General features: G+C 49.5%; 1 protein-coding gene across 16 annotated transcripts in view; it reads right to left on the bottom strand.

Moving 5' to 3' along the window:
- RAPGEF2 (Rap guanine nucleotide exchange factor 2) overlaps nt 1-13,903 on the bottom strand; it is a 960,874-nt gene that overhangs the window by 490,810 nt on the left and 456,161 nt on the right. The window lies entirely within an intron of this gene.

The following is a 13,903-nucleotide window of genomic DNA, read 5'->3' as shown; positions in this document are numbered from 1 at the left end:
GACACAGAGAAGTCCCTGCCACCCATTCTTTCTTTATTGTAAGAGGGACCTTAAACAAATAGTGAGAAGATGGTTTCAGAGCTCACCACCAATACCGATACCACATCCATTTCTAGCCCACCCCCAATTCTAACACCACAATACCAATGCAACCCCCCCACCCTACCACCGCTTTTCTACTGCCAATACCAGTCCCTCAATAATACACCACTAACAATCCTTGGCATAGCCAATGCATTTGACTTTAATATACTACTGCATGGAGATTTGTTTTTCTGCATGCTTGTGTCTGAATGTGGTGTCACATTAAACCCAGACCTATTGGATTTGCCAATGCTGGTTCTGTATAGCAGAGGCACTGTGTTAAAACCACTACAACGCACCTAGAAACCATGATGTAAGGAAGGTGGGGGGTGAATGGGTACCCTAATTTATGAAAGATTGGAGAACAAAAAGATTATGTTGAGAAGTGCATGATTTTTCTTCCCAGTTAGTAAGTGGCAATGCAGTTATAAAGTGTGGGCCTGCAACTCTCTCGCTCACGCTCATGCTTTTAGGGTAAATGGCTAGATGATGGTACATCATTGGACTTAAAAAATAAATGATTTGCAAGTGAAAAGACAGTGGCCTAGGATGAGGTAGGTATGGTTCCTATTGCTATTAAAAAGGGTATGGAGAGGTGGCCGACATCCAATGCCCACGCCAGGAAAGAAGTTGACACTCAGAGCTAGATATTCGTGCAGATTTTCACCCATGGTGTTTGGAACATATAGAGAGCAAAACAATGTAGTCTTTTTTTGAGAAACCTAAATGCACAAATTCTTTATCAACACATAAATGTACTTAGGAAAGTTAAGAGAAATGGTTGATACGTACCTAATGTGGTAGGCACAGCAAAGGAGGGACGATAGCATAATACCATATCTGGAGTGTTTCCTGTTTGCCGCAAGTACCGCCAGATATGTAGGGGGCGAGGTTGCATCAAAGTTTGCAATTACAAAAATAGGGGACATCAAATAGGATGTGATCAGCCCTGTTCCCTTTGGTTCAAGGGATGTCATGGAGAGTATGTGGTCCAGAAAGGACCAAGATATCCACCACTCTGAAGGTGGCTGTGAGTTTTTTATTTTATTTTTTTAAATGGGCAAAGGGAGGGGTTAACGCAATGTTAAATTGTTGTTTAGGGCATGTTTGTCTTATAAGGCAGTGGGGCCAGAATGAGATTTTCCGAGTTCGGTTTCCTCTAAATTCATGTCTGCCCCAAAGGTCCTTGGGGGATGGAAGGCCTCCTCCTTCCGGCCCTCCACATAGGTTAGGAAGGGTAAACACTGAAACGCATCAGAGGGTGCATAGTGTTGCCAGTCCATCTTCTAGCCACCACTGTAACAGGCCCATCCTTGATACAGTGTAGACAGACATATTAATATCCTGGGACAGTGACTTAGCTGGTACAGGAATTACATTATAAGCAGTGGCATGAGGACCTGTTGGCTGGAAAATAAATACAAGGTTAAAGCTGTACTTGGCGCCCTCCAGCCTGGTGGGAACTATGAGGTGTGTAGAGGATAGATATCCAGTATTGTTAAGAAAAAAGTGGCTTGGGGAGACCTGCACTAGACAGTCGTGAGGCCACTGATGGTGGGTTTGTTTGTTTCAGGATAGTGTATTTTTGTCTTTGACTTGTTTTGAAGGAGGGAAAATGTTACAGAAACCTTATAAAACAAACAAAGTATCTAAATATATTTGTCCAAATAAGTTGTGTATAATGCTTACTAACTATACTGTCTTTGCTTTATCTCGTGCTTTTCCACTTGCAGCGCTCAGTGATTAATTTAAGCCTGTGTTTGAGGGTGGAGCCCACGTCACTCATTTTTAGGCCTCGCCTAGGCAGCACATACGCTGTCTCTCGAGACATGCAACACGTACAACACCTTCGGCCAGTTCTGGCATTTTAGCAAACATCGCTTTGCATTCTGGAGGAGCGGAAATCATAATGAACATGCTGAAAGCAAAACTACAAGCCTCACAATGCAACATGATGCAGGCTGAAAAGTCAGGGATACAGATGGCATCACAGTGCCATTTGGCAGACTTGTGAAACGCAAAAAATGTAAGTTCCTTCCTGCCTTTTTTTAGGTCTCGGCTGGTGAAAGCAGCGCGCATGCGCTGCTCTCGTCATTTGAGAGCTTCTTGGAATCACTACAGATTCCAAGGCTCTCGGAGGCGGAGTTGAAGCCCCGCCCATCTTCCTCATTCGCTGGCGTCATCCTGCATGCAAAACGCAGGCTCACGATTGAAAAGGAGGCTTCTTAGTCCCTCCTTGTTGCCGCTTTGTCTACTTTTAGCCCCGTCCACCGGGTTTGGATCTCTCACTTGCGGCGTTACACACTCGTTATCTGCTATGCAATATATTTTTCCCAACGCCGACAGCTTGTTTTTACTAGGCACGGGTAAATTACGTGACTTGCCTAGAATCACAGGATGTTGGAGCCGACGCCGAGACTCGAATCCCCACATCTACTCACCCCATCTCACCTAGAACGCAGTGCTCCACCACAGAGCACTTGTATTTTTAAGCAAAAGAGAATCTTAAGCATGTTAATCTGCCTGTGCCAGCTGACAGAGGTCACGAGGGTCACCTGTGGCCATTGCAGGTTTTTATGCTCTAGCACCCCGGGATTCCTACTTGAACCTGAAACGGTATAAACGGATTCTCCGACTCCTCTGTGATCTTTGCCGAATAGCCAGAAGGGGCCGAAGTCAATGACACTCTGGAGATGGGGTCAAGCGGTAAATAAAGGCATGAAGCGCAACTTTCATACAGTTCTCGTTGAGTTTCTTGTATCACTTTCAGGAGGATGTAGATATGAGTGCAGCAGGTGCAGTGGTGCACGTGTGAGGGGGGTACTTCCCTTTAATTGTGACTGCCTTTACAACTGAACCTTGCGTACATTAGAGCTAAGTGCATCATTGCTACGCGGGCAGCCGATTACTGCGAACACCAGTGCAATGCATAAAGTCTTGCATTTGTAATATGACTAATACGGCAAATTTTAGAATACAAAGCGCTGCGAGGCGAGCTAAGAAGCAACGGCACCGTACTTGTAACCGACTTATTGCTTAATAAAACTTTTTCAAAAAAAAAAAAAAAAAAAAGAAGCAACGGCACAACATCTTGCGATAGTCTTGGAAAAGAGAAGGGGGGGCCTTGACTAATGGGTCACGTCAGCGACCCCCTTTGGTGGAGAGGGAGCAAGAGTTTAAGCCATTTTGTTCATTCATGGAACAGCTTACGTGAATTCAGAAACACTGCCCCAGGGAAGCAACAGAGGCAAAAAAATAAATCCTGAATTTAATCGAACACTGGAGCAATAGCGCTCAGAAAGCAGGGTAAAGCCAGATACTGTGTACTGCATTCTCACAGTAAATAAAGAGTCTTCGACATCTGTCCCAGCACCAAAGAAGCGGTTGGTAATTGGAAAAGATTTATCAAACATTTTTCTTCCAGGAGTAAACAGGACTCCCGTAAATTCAGGAGCAAGTCACCCCTAAGTTGGAAATAATGCATATTGTAATCATAGCGCTCACTGCCCCTGACAAGGCGTCGGAGCGCGCTACTCCGGAGCCCAGATCTGTCTGTTAATAGCAGTAGTTTTGTAACCGGGCCCATGCGGAGGAAGACATGGCAAAAGCACCTCGGGCAGAGGGTCGCAGAGGCCAGGCAGAATGCCCAGGAGCGACTGGCATGGGGATATTTTTATGTCAGACTCAGACTGCAATGGGGCAGTGTCGGTCACAACAAGTCCGGTAATAGGGCATATTTGGCACATGTCAGGTGCTCGCCAGGATGGTGCCTCTGACAGATGGATTCTCTGTGGTTTATTGTAAAGGATTAGATTATCTATGAAAATGACTTTTCACCTGTTGTGCTCCAATAGAAACGTTTTAGAGCTGACATCCCTTAGTAATACATTCCCTTCACTGTGTGTTTGACTTTAGCCCTACAACCATATCTGTCGCAGGCCTTCCCGCTTAGAGTTGACTTCCCAGACCAGAAGACTGGTCCGCGCCGTTCTTCATACACTATGCGGGTGAACATATCTATTCATCAAACTGCCAGGGGTAGCACGGCATCACACAGCCCTTCACCCCCGAAGGCATCATAACGTTAACCCTGTAGCACAGCGCTTAACTTGTAAAGTAGTAAGTGCCAGGGCCCCGACGAGGAGGCCACTGCAGCTTCCACCACCCACTGCCCCATCATCGCTGCCAATGACGGTACCAAACCAACTATTAACCATCTCTCTCGTCTGCAAGTGCAACAGTTCAGATTATCCAGGTCCCCAAAGCTAAAGAAATGGCTGGGGAGGCAGGTATTAGTCATTTTTTATGAGTATTTCATTAACAACCGTTGTTCTACTCATCTCTGAATTAGATGAGCAGCGCCACCATTTGGTAGACTGTCATAAGTGTGGTGTTCACAAATAAGTGTGGTTGCCGAGCACCGGAAACCACTGGCTCAAATTAAGCACTACCGTCGAAGAAAAATATATAGTCTCACCGACACTTGAAGCCTGAACAAGTTTATTAAAAAAAAATCACGAGTCTGAGTCCCCGAATGGAGTGACAAGAGGCACTGGGTGAGCATATATCTTCAAGTATACACGAACACAGAGCAAATTCATAGGGTTTTTCGTACACTGGCACCCACAGAGATCATGTGGCTGAAAACGTTGCAAGTGAGGGCGAGACCTGCTAGGGAATTCGATTTTAGCCTAGCCAAGCATGAGGAGCACAGATGGTTCTGCGGCTAGCATACAAGCGTAAAATGGCGTCAGTGATCACTAACGCAAAGACAAATCAGTAAACATTCACAACCCCTTGACCCACCCTTGGCTCCTCCTCGCTTCTCACGGATCAGGAAATGGCTCCAAGTTAAACTATTGAAAATAAACCTGGTTCTTTGAGGCTTTCTGTCCAGTCTGTGCCTCGACCACTGAAACCAGGGGCCGGAGGGGCAGTGCTGAGAATAACAAAGAGCAAGGCAGGGGTGTATCAGCTGCTGCTCCTGGAAAACCCGAATTGATGCCCCTGTACTCAGCATTGGATTGGCTCATCCACTCCTCCCCAATGGACATGGTCAAGCGAGAAGTGACAAATTGAGACAGCCCCTTGGTATGTTCCCCCAGACGGTGGTATATTGCTCCCTTAATGCCCCCCCTTTAATACTGCGCTGCATTGATAGTATGTTTCCTGAGGCTATGCCACACTGGTTGGACTATATCTCCATTGTGTACTACATTGGTTGTTGTAGTCACCCTTCACTTATCATGCTGCTTTTATGTGCCCTTCTCTCCTCTTGAAACTGTATTTTCCCATCAGCTGCTCTATATGCATCACGTTTCAGTGCACGAAAGTTCTGTCAAAAAATTGATTTTAAAAAAAGCTGAAACTTGCCAGAAGTGTGTCAGAAGCAAAATTGCATCTCTCCATCTTCACGAAAGGTCCGAGTCAACAATTGTTGTAGCAGACTGCAGTAGCGCAGCATAGATCCTGGGCCCTGCTCTGGACGCCAAGTCTTCCTGTATTGCCTCTTGTTGCACTGCCTAAACAATGATGTATGCCCTACTTGTAGCTGCTCCTGTGCATGTGCTGTAGCATTGGAGACACGGCAGAGCAGATACCGCCAAAGAGTGGGGACAAACTGGAATGGCATGGCGTGCAAAAAAACGATGGATTTAACCCAGATCTGTGACTGGGTGGGAATGTATGGTTGGTTCAGCATTCCGTCCATCATCTGTTAGCTATAGCATTAAGACGAGGCAGAGCAGATACTGCCAAAGAGTGGGGACAAGGGATACTCATTGATGGGGATCTGTGCATCTGCGTGGGTGTGTGCCACTGTTACCCGGGGCCTAATTGGCGCCACAGCGCTGGGATACCCCCGGGTAATCATGCGCTTTAGACATTTTCCTTCATTCCTTCATTCATTGTGCAGCTGTGTGCTTAGCATATGCCTGTCTGATATCCTGCATTAAGTATGTGCCTTTGTGGGTTGATGTAACTGTGTGTATGTATATGACCCTGGATTTGTATGCCACAATGTCATTATTGATCATAATGCCTGGACTCAATATTGTTGGTACAGTTGGTGTAGGGTGTCTGTTGATAATTCTACTTGATAGGTATATTATTGTTTACTGGTGCTGTATGGAATCAGTCGCATGGGTTTGTGTTAAATTAGAGGCATTGGGGAAAATGAGGAAACTAGGGCAGTAATATGTGCTTTAGTGAGGCAATGTGAAGATTGGAATGGATATTTTGCTTTATGGCAAATGTGTAGTTTAGCACAGTAATTTGTCAATATTTAAAGTGCTTTTGGCAATGTGAAAACTGGCATTGTGATTTACTGTTTTAATGGGGGATGGGGAAATGTGGTACCTAGCATGATCATGTCTATTTTACAAGGGTAATGTGGAAAGTGCAATCATTAAAAATGCAATAGGTGGGGGAGGAGCCTAGCGCGCAACCAAGATGGCCGCGTAGGCTTGTGGCTCCCGAGGGCCTCCGCAACCTCCCACGTCTATCCTGTCATAATCCTGATTTTCTCGACGGGCTTTTGTTTATGATCTTGCGCTAAGGTGCCACTCGTTTTCCGAATCGAAATTGGACTCCGGGAACGGGTTTTTTGGCGATCTGAAGTTTGCGGCCTTCTCCGGCCTTGGTCCCGGGTTGGTGAGGTGCCCGGCTGCGAAGTGAACAACAGCGGCATGCCAGGCTGGGCCTGCCCCGGACCCCGCACTTTCACTTTCGGTTTCGAGTTGGTCTACTGACACTGATGAGGAGACATTGGGAGAGCTGCGCCGAGTACGGAGTGCAAAGCCTAGTCTTGACCTGTAAACGGGCCTACTTCAGCTAGCGGCCCGGATCTCCTAGCCTTCCTCCGGGTGCTGGAGGGTGCGGACCTTGCTGATCGCTGACGATGACGACAAGAGTGGATGGCGACAAACTGAAACCCAAATCTACCCGGAGGGGAGCCTATTCCCAGGCCAACAATATGGACCGCTATGCGCAGCCAAAGGGATCCCCTAGTGGATCACGTAAATCGCCTGAGCCGCCCAAGGAGGCCTCGGGCGCATCACCCGAATTGACTCTGCTGGATGTCATGGGGGCCATTGAGGAGATGAAGGTGACTCTGAACCAACAACTGGATACTCTGGCCAACAAATTGGACTCGGTGCTGATTGATGTCACCTTGGTCAGAGCGGACCTGTCGAAAACCAATGACCGGGTCGACTCGTTGGCCCAAGCGTCGTCGAGCCTAACGGTAGATGTGGCCGCTTTGCAGACGACGGTGCGGAGGTTACAGCTCACTAGTGACCTGACTGAGCGTCGCCTCGAGGACTCTGAAGGCAGGGCCAGGCGGAACAACGTCCGCATTATCGGCGTGCCCGAACGATCGGAGGAGTCTGCTGTGGATCTCTTTGTGGAGGATCTAGTGGTGACTCATCTAGCACCCAAAGGGCTGAGCAAGTTCTTCGCTGTTGAACGGGCCCACAGGGTTCCAGGGGGTGCGCCTAAGTTGGGCCCCCCCCCCCCCGCGGCCGATCATTGCCCGACTTTTTAATTTTCGGGATAGAGACGCTATCCTGCAGGCGTCGAGGGTGGCTGGGCCATTACGATTTGAGAACTCTAATGTTAGCTTTTACCCAGACTTTACGCAAGCGGTTCAAAAGCAACGGATGGGTTTCTCGGCCATCAAACGGCGCTGGAGAGACATGGACTTCAAGTATGCGATGCTATTCCCGGCTAGGCTGCGGGTCGAGCTAGATGGTCGCTCACACTTCTTCGACCGGCCGGAGGCGGTGGGAGAGTGGCTGGATGCCCTGCCCAAGAGTCGGGAGCCGGAGGGTCGGATGACGGAGAGCGGAGAGGGTCTGGTGGAGTAGGAATGGAACAGTGATTTTGGCGCTGGACTGCACTGGTAACGTTTTGCACCTGTGGCTGCACTGGACTCCAGTTTGTGACACTTTGCCCCGTGGTGTTTGGAGGTTGCGGGGGGCTTGCTGGGGCCCTTTCCTCCCTCTGGGGGTTCTTTTTTTGTCCTTTCTGTAGTGAATTCTATATTGGGGCGACAGGCACACTGCAGGTTGGGGGGGCTGTTCGGGCTCACGCAGGGGTGCAGGGAGGGGGGAGTTTTGTTGGGGTTGATGGGGTGGGGTTGGGGGTTGTTTGTTTGTTTCACAAGGCGGGGTAATATTTCATGTTGTGCTACTATGATTGTGCTCCCCGGGAGAGGGATGTTTTGTGTTGGGAGAGATGGGGGGTAGGGGGCTGAAACTTCTTTCCTGGAATGTGAATGGGCTGGGGGACAGGATAAAGCGGGGGGTAGTCCTGCAGTTCTTGAAACGTATTTCGCCTGACATTGTGTTCCTGCAGGAAACGCACCTCATAGGGAACTCTTTCCATGCCATGAACAGACGAGGGTATCGCCTTCTGGCCCATTCTGGTTTCACCTCTGGCTCGAGGGGAGTGGGCATTTTAGTCAGGACCTCTCTCCCGTTGGTGGTGGATGAGGTGCTCCACGACGACAGAGGGCGCTACACTGCGCTGGTGGGGAGGTGGGAGGGTAGGTTGGTTACGCTGGTCACGGTCTATGTGCCGCCGGGCCTGCAGACGGCCACCTATGCCGATTTGGGACGCCTGCTGCTTGGGCTTCCGGGGGGGGGTGTTGGTCCTGGGGGGGGACTTTAACGCTGTGGTTTCCGGAGTGGAGGATCGATACCCCCCTAGGGACCTCCCTCGGGCCCAGAACTGGCTGGGGGGCTTTCTGGATACCCTGGGACTGATAGATTGCTGGCGGTTGAAACACCCTGGACAGGCGCAGTATACCTTCCATTCCGGGGCCCATGGTAGTCTTTCGAGGCTTGACTATATGCTAGTGCCTGCGGCCCAAGCTGGGATGATCGGGGAGGTGCGACATTTGGCACGCGGTATATCAGATCACTCCCCCCTCTTGTTACACCTAGATATCGCCCTGGGGGCGGAGGGGAGGGTGGCGCCGATCAACCCCTGGTACCTACGAAACCCCATGATTCGTGCAGACCTGGTTAAGTCTCTGGAACACTACTTTAATGACAACGTGGGGTCGGTGTCTTCCGCCATCTCCCTTTGGGAGGCCTTTAAGACGGTGCTCCGGGGCCAGGCCCTATCTCTCATTTCCTACACCAAAAAATGCGCTGCGCAGGAGGTTGTTCGGCTAGAAGATGAGATCACTGAGTTGGAGAGTGATTTGGAGCAAGGTGTTACGGATGATCGATTGCATGTGTTGGAGCTTAAGCAGGCCGACTATAAGGCGCTGGTTACTGAATCTGCTAGGAGTATGAGCAGGGAGCAACAGGGGCGTTTGTATGATATGGGTGATAAGGCCGGGAAGTTGATTGCTTGGTTGGATAAGAAGGAGAGAGCGAGTCGAGTGGTACCGGAGGTTGAGAGGGTGGACGGTGTGTGTGTGACGGACCCCGGTGATATAGTTGATTGCTTCGCGGAGTATTTTCACGGGGTCTACTCTCCGGTATCAGAGCGCTCAGAGGAAGACTCTCGACTGCTGCTTCGAGACATTACTCTGCCTTCCCTATCTGATGAGGATAAAGTATTGATGGATGCGGCCCTGTCGCCAGATGAGATTGCTTTGGCCATTCGCTCTATTGCCTCGGGTAAGGCCATGGGTCCTAACGGACTTCCCATCGAATTATACAAGTTGCGCCCAGATGTGATTGCGCCTTATCTCCGAGACATGTTCCTTGAGGCTAAGGCGGCGGGCTCCCTCCCCCCTGACCAACGTCTTGCTACTATTGTGGTTATCCATAAGGAGGGGAAGCCGCGGGATCGGTGTACTTCTTACAGGCCCATCTCCTTGTTAAACGCGGAGCCCAAAATCTTCGCCAAGGTACTGGCCAATCGTCTGATCCGGGTTGTGGGCGACCTGATTCATCAGGATCAATCCGGCTTTATACCCCATCGCAATACCGCTTTGAACCTGCGGCGATTGCATGGCGTCCTTGCTCGCGCTCCATTCATTCGTGAGCCGGCCATTTTGGCGTCCTTGGACGCTACCATGGCGTTTGATACCTTGGAATGGCCGTACATCTGGGCAGCATTGGCGAAATTTGGTTTTGGCCCGGGTTTTATCGGTGGGGTGAAATTGCTTTATGACAATCCACTGGCACAGGTGGTGGTCAACGGACGTGTGTCGGCTCCCTTTGTTTTGGGTAGGGGCACCCGACAGGGATGTCCACTGTCACCTCTTCTTTTTGCGCTTTGTCTGGAGCCCCTTGCTGAGTGGTTGCGGTGGGAACCCTCGATGCGTGGCCTTAGATGGACGCCGGAATACGAGGATCGGGTCTCCCTATACGCGGACGATATCCTTTTGTATCTTGCATCACCGCGCAAATCGCTCATTGTGTTGGTGGATGTTTTGAGCTCCTTTGGTCGCAATTCCGGATTGGTCATCAACTGGGCTAAGTCCTGTGTATACGTTCTTTCCGGGGAGGCCCCCCCCCTTCCGCGGGGGTGCCCTATCCAGATTGCGCCGTCAGGATTTACGTATTTGGGAATTTTTATAACACTGGACCCGGTGGCCCGCTACGAACGGAATCTTCTCCCCCCCCCTTCAGCGCCTAAGGGCTGATGTGGCGGGTTGGCGGCGGTTGCCGCTCTCGCCACTTGGCCGGGCAGCACTGTTCAAAATGATGTCGCTGCCACGCTTTTTGTATGCCCTGCAGAACACCATGGACGTAGTTCCGGCCCGTTATTTTCGGGAGGTGGAGTGTCTCCAGCGTCGATTGTTTTGGGATGGGCGGCCGCGGATTGCTCTTGCCAAACTAACTCTACCGTGGTATGATGGGGGGGTCGCCCTCCCTGACATTAAGCGATACTACTGGGCCTCCCAGTTGGCTGCCGTCAATCACGGGATGTATGGCCCTGCTTTGAACCCGGCTTTTGAGATGGACAAATTGCTATTGCCGGGCGGAGACTATAATCGAGCGCTATACTCGGGGTCCCTTGATGCGCGGTTGACGGGCCCGACGCGGGTCGCGGTACAGGTGTGGCATGCAGCAAATGCGGCGATGGGGTGGAGGGATCGTTTGACTCGGGCTACGCCATTGTATGCGTCCCAGCGTTTGGGTTATCTGTATACTACGAAAGGCTTTGATAAGTGGGATACGATTGGTATCAGCACGGTAGGGGATCTCTGGACGAAAGGGAAATTTAAGACGTTCGACATGCTGAAAACTGAATACCAGTTGAATGATAGGGAATACTATCGGTATGCTCAGGTCCATCATGCCTTGTGTTCCGTGTTTTCGGACGTGGCGGCTATTCCGGAGCATTCCCCGTTGGAGGACAGGATATTGGACGGCTATGTGCCGGACAGCACCATTTCGCTGATTTATAAGAAGCTTATTAATGATCGGATGGGTTTGCTGGCTTCATTGCGGGAGACATGGATTGCCGACGGTTTAGAACTGGACGACGAGGATTGGGTGTCGGCGGTGGCCTCCCCGAAAGAGGTGGCTATCCCGGCCTGGTTGCGGTTCGTCCAGCTTAAAATACTCCATAGAGTGTACGTCACGGGGCCTGCTCTGATGCGTATGGGGTATTCGGTGGATGGTTTGTGTAAGCGAGGCTGTGGACTCCTGGGGAGTTTCCTTCATATCCTGTGGGAGTGTCCGGAGGTGACTCGGTTTTGGTGCAGAGAGCATGCGGTGTTAGAAGAAGTCACGCATGTTGCCTTGTTGCCGGAGGCACGAAGATGTTTGCTGAATGTCTGGGAGCCGACTGATTACAATGTGACGCAGACGCAATGGGTGACTCTGGGCTATATGGTAGCGAAGCGTGACATTGCACAATTGTGGGGCTCCCAGAGGCCACCCACGGTCTCCGAGTGGAAAGAACACATGGACTGGTGTATGTTCAGAGAGAAAACGGTGTATGTGGCGAGAGGCAAGCCTGGGAAGTGGATTAAGGAGTGGGGTCCCTGGAACTCCTATCGTGGAGGTATATGCGCCCCGCCTCAGATGCGTGAGATAGATGCCGCTCTGTCTCCCTAGCCCGCGCATTGCTGTATGCTCCTGCGACATGCGAATTTGGTTTCTTCGGCCTTGCCCCCCCCCCCCCTCTGTCTACCCGGGTTGGATTACTCCCTCGATACGAGGGGCACATGCTACTGCTATTAATTTCCTCTGCCTTGTGTGTTTGCTGTTTTTCGTTTCCTAAAAATATGAAACCTTTGTTTGTTTATGGACTGCGGCTGCGGCCGACTGCGATGATTAACTCTCCAGTGACCCCTTTTTTTGTTGCTTTATCGATGTGAATGTTCAGCTGTGCCTAGGGTTACACTGCATTTTAGCGGCCGGCCTGTTGGTAGTAGGCCCATACTTGTATTTCTCTGAAATTGTAATAAAGGTTTAAAAAAAAATAAAAAAAAATGCAATAGGTCTCGCCTTTCATTAAGTTAAAGCCATTTGCTTTGCTATACAATACCATTAGCAAAGCAAATGGCTTTAACTTAATCAAAGGTGAGACCTATTGCATTTTCAATGCTTGTTCTTAAATGTGGTCAAGGGATTTTGACGATATACAGTGGTCCCCTGCCGTTTGCCTAGGTTCATGCTATAGTAGTACAATATACATACACAAATACATACAAGGGTTAAACAGCCCAGTAGATAAGAGGGAAAAGATAGCTTTTTAAATGCAGATGTACGCGTATCACTGCTAATGGGCTAACCCCAGGGCTTTTATTGGGCCGGGTCCTGCCGATGCTCTGTCCTCACTCTCAGAATGGGAAAAAAAAATCTTAACTCTGCAGCAGTTCACTGTTTTTTTATGTAACTTTAGTTCTATATTTCAAAACTCGTAGTGCTTTGCATGAGCACCAACAAGGACACATTCACTAATTTTTTGACAGGCATGGGCAAATAAGTGATATGCCAACACAGGATGTTGAGCCGACGCTACAACTCAAACCACCTTGCTCAGCTCCAAAGTTGGCAACTCTAGCCATTACACCACAACCTCTTGCTCAAGAACTAAAGCATTTTCAATATTATACACAACAAAGCCATAGCTGTATGTATGCATGTAGTATATTTATCTTATTCAACAAATAACCTTTGACAAAGCCAATGTCCTGGCTTGTTGTAGGTGCATTGTTACTTGTTGTATTATATATGTGGAGGCAATAACAGAAGCGACAAAATACCAGCTGCGCAGCACATTATGCTGAGCACAGATTTTTAGCATAAATGTTTTAAGCCCCGCCCTTAAATGTATAGGCCACTCCCCTTTGACAGACCACCCAGTTTTTTCACCGCACTTAAAGCTCTGGCTAACCCTAACACTCCTGGGAAAAACAAACACATGATAAAAGTCTTTCTTTACAAATGTGAGCAGCACCAGCTGAACCTGTCCTAAGAGAAACTGAAAAAGGAAAAACAATGTGCTGGCACCGCTCTTTTAGAGTCCCTCCTTGGCCTAGAGGTTGGCATGACCTGTAACAACGTGATGTGCCCTGCCATGAACAGGTACCGCAGCATGTGCTGCCGGTGCTGCCCTGCAGGGGTCGCCAGTGTTACAGAACAGGGGCTGGTGGCCAGCTTTCCCTTAGATGGACTGCTGCTGCTGAGAAAGACTGCATGTCTGCCCATCTCACTGCAGAAAGGGAAGAACTGATGCACGTGTGAAGTTACCCAATCTGTGGAAAATAAAAGGCGTCCTTTGTTTATCATCTCAACCCATTCACTCCAGGCGGCTTTAAGTCGTTATTAGGCACGTTGAAATTGGTTATGGGAATGTTCTGAATCTCCTTCTCAAGCAAGCTTTAGCCGTCTCGGCTTTT

The sequence above is a fragment of the Triturus cristatus genome, chromosome 2_2 (assembly GCF_964204655.1).
Source record: "Triturus cristatus chromosome 2_2, aTriCri1.1, whole genome shotgun sequence".
Lineage (NCBI taxonomy): Eukaryota > Metazoa > Chordata > Amphibia > Caudata > Salamandridae > Triturus > Triturus cristatus.
Note: the sequence above shows the minus strand (reverse complement) of the source record. Positions and strands in the feature narration are given on the sequence as shown.